We start from the raw sequence: 12,374 nt of genomic DNA on the forward strand, positions 1-12,374 counted from the left end.
AAAATGACTGGTGGACAAAATTTGCCCTCTTGTAAGTAAAATCTATAATGAGATAATTAAAGCTTCAAAATGGGATATCTTGACCATCATGGGGAATAATAACTGCTTTTGGTTTGAGTGCCTGTTTCCTTTCTATATGAACAGTTATTATGTTTTCTTTGAAGCCTGTCCTAAACTTGCAAAAAGGAACAGCAAGCTAGGTGATATTAAAGTCCTCATGGAATGGCATGATCGCATTGAGATATCTTCCATCAATCTCTTTGAGATCACATCAAGAATATGGTAGGAATGTATTGGAAAACCTTATTTTCATGCAGCATTGCAGGTAAAAAAGAGTGCTTGTGTTTGATTTTATTTGTGGTTCTTAATGGCTCGTGCGGCAGAGCTTTTAATGATTTTAGAAAATTTAGTATGTCGGCACCTTCCAGAAGTTTATGCATGGCTTTATACAAAGACATCATACATCACCAAAAAAACTACAAGTTTTCTGAATGTATTCTTGAATTGGGAATTTTGTGCCGATGCATAAAAACAGTTCATTATTCACATTTACGTGCTTAAATTCAGGAAATGCTAAGACCATATTCCAGATTGGTGTTATTTTAATCTGGCAGCAACGAGATATCCTTATTCATTTAAAGAAGTTGGAAGCATTTGGATTGTAGTTGCTGGATTCGGAACCCTTGGCAGGTGACGCAGTAATTAAACATCCTATATGGAGAGTGAAAATTCTGAACTTTGAAAGGGACATTACATGTTGTATTTCCTAACAATGGAACTTTTCTGTGATAATTTTGGACCAGTGCGTTCTGATGTCAGGTAGGAACCAAGTTATCAAGGTTTTGTTTGAACAGTTGCATTTAGAACCACTGCACAAGAGGACCATCAAGTTTCGAACTTTCGATTCCTCGGCTTGGTTTCGTCAGGATTCTTCTTTAGGCATTCATATAGCTGTCTCTCGCTACTCATGGTAGAATGGAATCGGTACTTCCATGCTTTGGTTGCAGACATAGTTTGCTCTTCTTAAGAATTAAGGAGAACAGAATATGCTGACTTGTGAATAGTTTCTTTCTCCGCTGCTTACGCAACATTGTTTATATCTCTTGATCATTTAGTAATTGTTGTCCTCTTTTGGTTAAGCATTTAGTTATTGCTGTCAATGCTTGTTTTCTGTGCTTGCTTCGAAAGTGAAGACGTAAGCAACAAGGTTTCTCTCAAGAAAAATGCAGAAAGCTATTTTCCCTTCATTTAACTCAATGCTGTTCTTGTTCTCTCAGAATAAGTAGTTAGCCTGCACTGCTTGGTTGAAGTGGAATCTGGTTTTAAATATTAGATTTAGTTGACATGTCCATTGTTTGCCATGCTGCTCTGTTTTAATTATGAATTCGGGGCACATGAAACATTGGCAAAACTGTTAAATAACCCTCTACCTACCTTCCAAGCACCCTTCTATCAGCTGGCTTGGTGGGACTTGCAACAAAAATAGGAGAATAAAGACATCAAATTCTATCTGCTGTTCAGAAAAAGAAAGAAAGAAAATATTGGAAACTTTATGCTGTTGTAAGGCAGTATAACATCTTGAAGGGCAGTTGGACAATTGAACATGCCAGATCATGCTTATTGTTAACCGTCAAGTTCCACTTTGAGAAGGATTAAATATATATACAGGATATGTAATGAGCTTCTATGGAATTATATAACATATATTCTCTCATTAAATACTTAATACAAAGTTATGTAATTCTTTAAATACCCAGCTCCATATCAGATGTCACTCCAAAATTCATCCTATGGATTCTTTACATTTGTGTTTTATTTGTCTCAAGTACTTCCTAAAACAAGCTTTTATATATTTCTAATGACATTGAAATAAATCTATTATGGTGGTTGATTTTGTATCATGCAAGGAAACCTTTGTCACATCTAAGGTTGCTAGAATTCATTTCCAAGGAATTTGAAAACCTTCATGGCATTTTCAAGACAGGCACATCTGATTATTCCCCAAATTTTCTTCTCAATTTCTTAGGTCTCTTTATCCAAAATGAGGAACGAGGCTTCACGTAAACTAATGTCATCTGATCATGTATAGAGAGATAAATAGACAGCAGTAGTGAATCGAAGCTCGAACTTCTGCGATCAAGCTTGGCCAAGAACAACAGGCAGCAGAATTGTCTTGGTACAAGTATGACTTGAAGCCATTCAACCAGTTAACTGGCCTGTTTGAATTCTTAAGAGAGAAATCCCGACAGCCAGTTTGAAGTGGTGTTCCTTTTTGTATTCAATGAATACTTTTTGAGATCAAAACAAACTTTCATTGATGTTACTGTAAGCACAAGGATTAAGTTAATAGACCATTTCGAGTTTGAAGTGCCTTGGAATTTTACTTCCGGAAGAATAAAGAAGCATCGCAGGGACATTTAAATTCTTGCAGACCCAGGGTCCTACTTTGAAGATGAAACTATCAACTAAGAAGACTCCTCTATAAGACAAAATGTTGGGTAATTATATGATTGGTGCTGTGACCAACCTTTATCTTACCTACGTGCCAATGTTAACTCGGAGCTTAATGAGAAAATTTTTCAAGAAGTTCTAGGCCCAAAAATTCTTCATTGGGTTCGCCATGCCTCCAACTAGGTAGCTTATTGAAGAACATGCTTCCTTTGCCATCATCCATACATAAGCCTTTAAACCGTGGAATCTAAGAGTTCAAGATGGAATTGGATTTCCACCTTTCTAGATCTATCATCTTTTCGGGTTTGCTGATCTTAAATTGGACCGGCATCGAGTCACAAAGGGGATGCGGGTAGGCCAGAGATGGAAAGAATTGTTGGAAGAGATGCTATTGGAGAGCTCTCATGGATAAAGAAAGGGCATCTCAGTACATGAGGCTCCTGCCATTGCAAGTCTAAGGAGATGTCAAACGTATGCGGACTTACTCTTGTATGCGAAAAAGTTGTTTTTATGTTTTAAACATGTGATATCTAAGTTATGGTTGAGCAAGACCTGTAGAGTCTGTGATCTGATCGTCCATGGGGAGAGAAGATGGAACAAGGGTCGTGTTCGTTGTGCCTTCGGGGAGCAGCTGGCTGAGAGGGTCTTGGCACTATCGATACCCTTAGGGAAGACCATGGATAGGAGGGTAAGGAGAATGACTGGAAAGTCAAAGGTAAGTGCTTGGGATCTGGTCAGAGGGGAGATGACCCGACAGATTGATGGGGGTTGGATCTGAAGGATGCACATCCACCCCCGTGTCGCCTTGCTCATTTGAAAGGTGGCATGGAAATGCTTGCCGATCGGGGGCTTGCTAGCGAGGAGGGGAGTGCAGGTCACCTTAGTATGCGAGGGGTGCCCTGACGTGGAGGAGTCTATCAGTCATATTCTCTTTGGATGCCTCCAGGCGACTCAGATTTGGGGGTGTGCTATAGCTTCACCTGGTATGTTGCAGGTTATGGTCTGGACAAAGGACTTCTTAGGCCATCTGAAGGAGTCCCTATGGAGGTGTTAGAATAAGTGGCTCATATTAAGTGGTATTCTTATTTGAGTGGTACACTGGTATTCTAACGGAACGGAGCAAAGCGATGAGATATATTTATCTTTGGGATCTTTGGGATAATTATGTAATATTTTATTTTACCAGGGATGCTGATAGGGATTGGGACTCTAGGGTTAGGGTTTAGCTATAAATATCTTGTAACCCTTGTTGTTTGGTGACAGTTGAAAGTTACGGCCGTTTCGCTCCCGTGGACGTAGGCACATTGCCGAACCACGTAAATCTCTGTGTTATCTTCTTCTTCCTCTTCTTCTCTTAATTCTGTGCATTGTTCTGTTTGCCGTTTTGGATCCTGTATTTTCCGCAACAATTGGTATAAGAGCATCAGGATTCCGTGGGTGTTTTCCTTCACGCGAGGAAGAGGAGTTTCGGCGTCTTCTGCTTTACGTGGGATCTCAGGCGCTGTTCCCAAGCCGTGGGAAACAAATTCCTAGGAAGAGGATGCCTAGGAAAGTATTTTTGGCATGTTTGGTGGACCATGGAAAAGTGACAAATTTCCAAGGTGCTTATGTTTGGTTGGCCATCCACTTTCCTAGGAAAGTTATATATAATTCCTATTATGCCCTTAATAAAAATTAGATTTTTAATGCCTCTTTAATGCTTCTTTAATGCTGAAGGGACTTTTTGGAAAAAAGTAAAAATGGAGTGATTCCCGCCTCATGGGAAAGTAACTTTCCCATGTTTCTCATGGGAAAGACTTTCCCATGAAATGTGGGAATCACATTCCCATGGGAATATAACTTTCCCTTCTCTCTCCTTTGAAAACTCCAACCAAACAAGAGGCATCTCATTACTTTTCCGTTGACCACACTTTCCCCCCTACTTTTCCCGCGAACCAAACGAGCCCATAGTGTTTTCTATTCCCTTTCACGTGGTGTAGGGCGCTTTCTCCAAGGCGTCTTCTTCCCCAAACTCCCTTCATCCCGTGAGCGTTCCCTGGTGTCTGTGGTGACTCCCGTGGAAGAAGGGGAAGAAGGCCTGTCGCGCCGCCGCCGCGTGAATAGATCCGGAGGAGAAGAACCTCCGTCGCGGAGAAAGGGGGAGGCCCAAACCTCCATCGCCGAGAAAGGGGGAGGCCTAAACCCCGTTGCCGATCGGCCGCAAGCGAGGAGAAAGATCCTCCCATCCCGTAGCGCCACCGCCTGCATCCCCATCGCCGCCGCACGCCGGATCCGGAAGAGAGGAGGCCTGATCACGGTCCGGCGCCACCGTTCGTGGCCGGAACCAGACGAGATCGACACCCCGTTCAGATCGCCGTTCGGAGGAGAAGAGGAGGCCACGTGCACGGTCCTCCCGTCACCGTTCGCACGCCGCCCGCGCCAGATTTGGAACCGCCGCACGATCCGAGCAAGGAGGAGGAGGAGAGCGTCTCCCTGACGCTGTCTGTTGCCGGAGAAAGGAGGAGAAATCTCTGCCGCGTCTCCACCAAAGCCGCGCATCAGATCCAGGGAGAAGGATCTTTGCCACGCGCCGTCGTCTGCCTTCGCCCACTCGTACGTCACCGTAGACGCGCGAGGAGGGGAGTTCTGCCGTTGCTAGCGCGCGTTCTGACCTAGGAGAAGAGGGGCGTTTCTGGTTTTTTTTTATTTTCATCAGATCCTATTTTCTATAATTTATTTTGCAAAAAGATAAGATTGTAGGGATGTCTTCTGCAAAGTTCGATGTGATAAAGTTCGATGGAACCGGGAATTTCGGGCTATGGCAGAGGAGGGTGAAGGATCTGTTAGTATCACAAGGTATGGTGAAGGCCTTGTATGGAAAGAAACCAGATGACATGGGTAATGCAGAGTGGAAGGAATTGGAAGCTAAGGCTGTTTCAAATATACGACTTTGTCTGGCTGATGACGTGATGTATTATGTCATGGACGAGGAATCGCCGGCAGCAATTTGGTCAAAATTGGAGAGTCGGTACATGTCCAAGTCGTTGACGAACAAGCTCTATCTTAAGCAGAAACTGTACGGTCTTAAGATGATAGAGGGTGCTGATTTAAGCCAACATATCAACGTATTCAATCAGATTATCAGTGATTTGCAGCAAGTTGATGTGAAGTTCGAAGACGAAGACAAAGCATTGATGTTATTGCATTCTTTACCTGCTTCTCCTACGTACGAAAATTTGGTTACAACTCTGACGTGGGGAAAGGAGACCCTAGAGTTAGAGGACGTCATTGGAGCCTTGTTAGGTTTTCATCAAAGGAAGAAAGCCAGTGCTGAGAGTTCTCAGGGAGAAGGTTTAGTGGTGAAGGGTAACCAGGAGCGTGGAAGAAGCAACACAAGGAATGGATCAAATCGCAGTAAATCCCGGTCTAAATCCAGGAAAAAGAAGAGCATAACGTGCTACAAGTGTGGAAAACAGGGTCACATAAAGCGAAATTGTCCTGAGAAAAAGAAGGGTAAAGATGATGACAGATCTGAAGGGTCCAAGTCTGCAAATATAGTGAAAGAAGACACAGAGAGCAGTGACGGTGATATACTTTCAGTTTCGTCCAGTTCAGATCATCTCGCGGATTCTTGGATTCTAGATTCAGCATGTTCGTATCACATGACGCCCAATAAAGATTGGTTTGATACCTACAGATTAGTTAATTCTGGTTCTGTTTTGATGGGTAATAATGCATCTTGCAGAGTCATTGGAATAGGGAATATCAGAATTACTATGTTTGATGGTGTGGTTAGAACGTTGTGTGATGTTAGACATGTTCCAGATTTGAGAAAGAATCTAATTTCATTGGGTAGCTTAGACTCTAACGGGTTTTGTTACAAGTCTCAAGGTGGAGTAATGAAGGTTAGTAGAGGTGCTATGACAGTGATGAAGGGGCAGAAAGTAGCAGGAAACATCTACAGGTTGATAGGGACTACTGTTGTAGGTGGAGTTGCTGCTGCAGAATCTGAGTCTGATAATACAGTCTTGTGGCATATGCGTTTGGGTCATATGAGTGAACGTGGTATGCTGGAATTGCATAAAAGAAATTTTCTGAAGGGTGTTAAAACTTGCAAACTGGATTTCTGCAAGTATTGTGTTCTTGGAAAACAGAACAAGGTTCAATTCAGGACTGCCACGCACAAAACAGAGGGTATTCTTGACTATATTCATACAGATGTTTGGGGACCAGTCAGAGTAGCATCACGGGGTGGACATACATATTTCGTAACTTTTATTGATGATTTCTCGAGAAAGGTTTGGGTGTACTTCATGCAGCACAAGTCAGAAATGTTTGCCAAGTTCAAGTTGTGGAAAGCTGAAGTAGAGAATCAGACAGGGAGAAAGATCAAATGCCTCAGGTCAGACAATGGGACTGAGTACACAGATTCAAAGTTCATTGAGTTTTGTGAGCAGCATTGGATTAAGAGACACTTCACAGTACGCAAGACACCTCAGCAGAACGGTGTGGCGGAAAGGACGAACAGGACTATAGCTGAAAGAACACGGTGTCTCAGGTTAAATACAGGGCTTGCAAAGAACTTCTGGGCAGAGGCAGTGAATATGGCATGCTTCTTGATTAACAGGTCACCTAGGGCAGCACTAGATGGTAAGGTTGCAGAAGAGGTATGGACAGGTAATGAGGTAGACTACTCAAGTTTGAGAGTATTTGGATGTCCTGCCTATGTGCATATTCCTAGTGAGGAGAGGTCAAAGCTAGACCCGAAGTCTAAACAGTGTATCTTTCTGGGGTATCAGAAAGGGGTGAAAGGGTACAAGCTTTGGGATTCGAAGGCAAACAAGGTGGTGATCAGCAGAGATGTGGTTTTTGATGAGAAAGCCATGTTGAAAAGTACTCAAGAAGAAGAGAAGCAGATGCCAGAAAGTTGCACCAGCAATAAGCAGGTGATGCAGGTGGAGTTAGAGAGTTCTGTCAAAAAAAATAATGTTCAGGGTACAGAGACTTCTACCTCAGCCGATCAAGATCAACATAATATAACCACAGACAGACCCAAGCGTACTATCAAGCCACCAACTAGGTATGGTTTTGAAGATTTGGTTTCCTATGCATTAATCACTAGCAGTGGAGATCCTACTACTTTTCAGGAGGCAGTACACAGTCAGGAGAAGAGTAAATGGATGGGTGCTATGATGGAGGAGATGGAATCTTTGAATAAAAATCAGACATGGAAGTTGGTGGAGCTTCCAAAGGGGAAGAGAGCGATAGGATGCAAGTGGGTGTTCAAGAAAAAGGAAGCAGTATCAGAAAAAGAAGGAAAAAAGTTCAAGGCACGTCTGGTAGCAAAGGGATACTCACAGAGAGCTGGGATTGACTATGATGAGATTTTCTCCCCAGTGGTCAGACACACTTCCATCAGGGTAGTGTTGGCATTGGTAGCACATTACAATATGGAGTTAGAGCAGATGGATGTAAAAACAGCTTTTCTTCATGGTGAGTTGGAGGAGCAGATTTACATGCAGCAGCCAGAAGGGTTTTCAGAACCTGGACAGGAGCACTTAGTCTGTAAATTGAGGAAGTCACTTTATGGGCTAAAGCAGTCTCCGAGGCAGTGGTACAAGCATTTTGACTCCTATATGATTCGGATTGGCTACAGAAGATGTGAGTATGACTGTTGTGTTTATGTGAGGAGCCTTGATGATGGTTCTTTTATTTTTCTGTTACTGTATGTGGATGACATGCTGATTGCTGCGAAGAGTATAAATGAAGTCAACAAGTTGAAGACTTTGTTGAGTAGAGAGTTTGACATGAAGGATTTGGGCGCGGCCAAGAAGATTCTTGGGATGGAGATTCGCAGGGACAGAGATTCCAGGAAATTGTGGTTATCTCAGGGTAGTTATATACAAAAGGTGTTGGAGAGGTTCAGCATGGGTAATGCGAAGCCAGTGAGCACACCTTTAGCGAATCATTTCAGATTGTCTACCTCACAGTGCCCAAAGACAGAAAAAGAAATTGAAGACATGTCAAAGGTTCCATATGCTAGTGCAGTGGGGTGTCTGATGTATGCTATGGTTTGTACTAGGCCGAATTTAGCGCATGCAGTTAGTGCAGTGAGCAAGTTAATGGCGAATCCAGGAAGACAGCATTGGGATGCAGTCAAGTGGATTTTCAGATACTTGAGGAGTACTACAGACCATGGTATCATGTTTGTCAGACAGCAGGATGATCCTTCAGTCGTGGGGTATGTTGATGCAGATTATGCAGGGGACTTGGATGACAGGAGGTCGACTACAGGCTATGTATTCACTCTTGCAGGAGGGCCTATCAGTTGGAGGTCCATGGTACAGTCTCTAGTTGCACTATCTACGACTGAGTCAGAGTATATGGCAGTGGCTGAGGCTGCCAAGGAAGCATTGTGGTTAACGGGATTAGTCAAGGAGCTGGGTGTTCAGCAAGGTGGAGTTCAGTTGCATTGTGACAGTCAGAGTGCGATCTATTTGGCGAAGAACCAGGTGTATCATGCGAGAACCAAGCACATAGATGTGAGGTATCACAAGATCAGGGAGTTGGTTTCTTCCGGTGACATATTGCTTGAGAAAGTTTACACTTCTGAAAATGCAGCAGATATATTGACAAAACCCGTTACTGCAGACAAGTTCAAGCATTGCTTGGACTTGGTTAACATCTCTAGGTGCTAGAAAGGATGTGTTCCAACCTATCAGCGTCAGGTGGTATCCCAGGTTATTTTTTCTCCTAAGGGGTGAATATTCGCCAAGGTGGAGATTGTTAGAATAAGTGGCTCATATTAAGTGGTATTCTTATTTGAGTGGTACACTGGTATTCTAACGGAGCGGAGCGAAGCGATGAGATATATTTATCTTTGGGATCTTTGGGATAATTATGTAATATTTTATTTTACCAGGGATGTTGATAGGGATTGGGACTCTAGGGTTAGGGTTTAGCTATAAATATCTTGTAACCCTTGTTATTTGGTGACAGTTGAAAGTTACGGTCGTTTCGCTCCCATGGACGTAGGCACATTGCCGAACCACGTAAATCTCTGTGTTATCTTCTTCTTCCTCTTCTTCTCTTAATTCTGTGCATTGTTCTGTTCGCCATTTTGGATCCTGTATTTTCCGCAACAGGAGGTCTAGTACTGTAGAGTGGGGTATCAGATGTGTCTATATGGCCTATTAAATATGGTTTGATAGAAATACCCAGATTTTCGAGGATAGAAGGGTGCACCCAAGGACAGTGGTGGACAGCGTATTACTTCATATTGTTGAGATCACTAGTATTATTGCAATAGTTTTATCTGGGTCGGCTAGGGATATCTGAGGCTCTCACTCAGCTTTTGCAGGGTCCAAAATTGTTTGTCTCCTAGGAGCCTCTACCCTCCGAGCTTTCTCAAGGTAAACTTTGATGACAGTGTTTTTGAGGATAGAAACATAGGAGAAGTGGGCTTTGTGATCAGAGATCATGACTCTATACTTGTCGCAACCGGAGGTCGGCGCATTTTTGACAAACAGAGCTGAGAGTTGCATTGGAGAGCATCACCTATGCGAGGTTAGTTCTAAGTGCGGACAACATCTATCTTGAAGATGACTCAGCTACAATGATCGATTGAATTCAGATCCAGCACAATAATAACGACCGGCACTCGCTACTTCAGGATACTTGTAGGCTCTTGAGAGGGTTTGGCTCCTTTCGTGCCATTCATGTTTATTGGGAGGCGAATAGTGCTACTGACTGGGTCACTTCCTATGTTGCATATCATTTGGAAGGAATCTTCTGGGAGAGTCATGAGTCTGTTCCTTCCTCTCTCTGTTAACTTTTTTTTTCTGATCTTTCTAGGTGTTCTCATGCTCGCTCAGTGCGAGTCACTATTGTATCAAAAAAAAAGCTACTGAGGAGGTGATAGGAGGATGGAACGTGGGAGAAGTTGGTGAAGCCAGCAGTTTTTTTTAGTATACCGAATCTATATACCAAACATAGATGAGTACAACCAAGAAAATCGTAGGCTAAGTGAGTGGGGCACGCCCGCCTGGTTTAGCCAAAATAAGTCTCCTGAGTGTTGCGCGCATAGGAGGCCACCCAGTCAGCATCTGTGTTGGATTCCTGATACACATGCGTGGCCCTAAAGGAGCCACAGTCCCGCACGATCCTCCGTATGTCATATAGTAAGGACTGCCCAATCGACTCGAAGAGTCGCCCGCAGATCCCCTCAATTACCGTAGCCGAGTCATCCTTCAAATGGATGTACTCCGCACCCAGCTTGGGTGTCGAGGTGGTGAGATGACATCGAATGTTCAAGCCCCTGGTTTTATTGTCGACAACTAGGCCCAAGTTCAGTCATTTATTAAATAGGTCAAAAAATTTAGGCCAGCTTGACCTCGCCACTCTAGCCAATCCTAGCCCATTCGAGCATGTGCTTAATCTATTGAGACAATGATTGCTTTGTTTCTTGATACCTTCGATTCTTTTATTATCAAGATAATTTGTATGATAATATCCATCCATGTACCTCAACGAAATTCTGCATCACATTGCCATGAGAAAGATATGACAAGATATGAAGGTTATGCAATCAAATTAAGCAAATGAAGCTTTCGTGCATGTGTCAAAATTTTAAATCAAGTAGACAAATGTATCCATGGATGAAATAAAAAATCCTTAAGATGATCAGTTCCATCACTATTTTCAATATATCACTGAGTCGGTTATCTTATCCATCTCTTCAAGTGCAAAAGCGAATACTGAATCAAGTTTAATATTCCTGTTTTTTGCCTGGACAAAATATCAAAATTTATATTGACTGTGAAGAAATAAAAGATGAGATGAATATATATGGATATGCAATATGTGCTAAGAAACTCAATGCGGCTGGGGACTATTCCCTTTTTGAGTCTTGTCTGAAAACTAATGACAAGTTTTATTGCCAAATATTGGTAGTCAGAAAAGCCCATTGATGCAATAGTCAAAACCGTTGTGCTAATTTGCGACTCCACAAAGCAACAGTACTGGATTCATTCGAAGTACAAGATTTATACCATCTCCAGAAATATGAGCTAAAAGATATTTGATGCTATCTTTTTTTTTTTTTGAGTAAATTACAAGAATTTTATTGAGATTAGAGATAAAGTATACTTATATCCAACAATTGAAAAATCTACACTTATCTTCTTGAGATTTATTTTTATCCAATACTTTAATTCGTAACTTAACAAAACATTAGTCAAGCCGTTAATCTTAAATGAGTCCCAATTGCCATTTCAGAATAAATTTTAAAAATAACCAAAATAATCTTAAATGACATAACAACCACCAAGGACATAAAAAGATGCGTGCATTCTTCTTCCCATTCAAGAGCAATTTTGATTTTTCATATGAGATAAACGGCTTTAGTAACACCATAAATTTAATTGAAGATAAGTGTAGATTTTACAAACTATTGGACGTAAATGTGATGGACCTAAACTTTAGGAAGAATTTTGTATTTTTTTTTTTGTAAATGATGCTATCTCCTTTACTGGCTTTGGGTACACTGAACTGGGATGACCATGAATTGGTGTGGCAAATAAATGGCAAATGAGCCTTCTCCGCTGCATCTCTTCAAGGAAGACCGGAAAGCCCGGGCTCACCTTCCAAGTGCAACTAAGGCCTCTTCTACCCTGAGGAAGAGAAGGTGGAGGATATCGAGTTCATTTTTTTGAGGGGTGGGAGGAATAGAGGTGGTGGGCTAAGGGCCGGGGAGAGCGAAGGGAGATGATGTATACGGAAAACACTTCAAAGTATGCATGTTTTTTTAACACAAATTGGAGGCTACTTTGAGATTAGAAGCTTTCATGAGGAATCTACTAGTTTCATGGGTTGAAAATGGAATACTGAGCTAGGAACTAAAAATACTAAAGTTCTTTGTGGATGGTTGGACTGAAAATTCTATG

The sequence above is a fragment of the Phoenix dactylifera genome, unplaced genomic scaffold (assembly GCF_009389715.1).
Source record: "Phoenix dactylifera cultivar Barhee BC4 unplaced genomic scaffold, palm_55x_up_171113_PBpolish2nd_filt_p 000578F, whole genome shotgun sequence".
NCBI classification, from domain to species: Eukaryota; Viridiplantae; Streptophyta; class Magnoliopsida; order Arecales; family Arecaceae; genus Phoenix; species Phoenix dactylifera.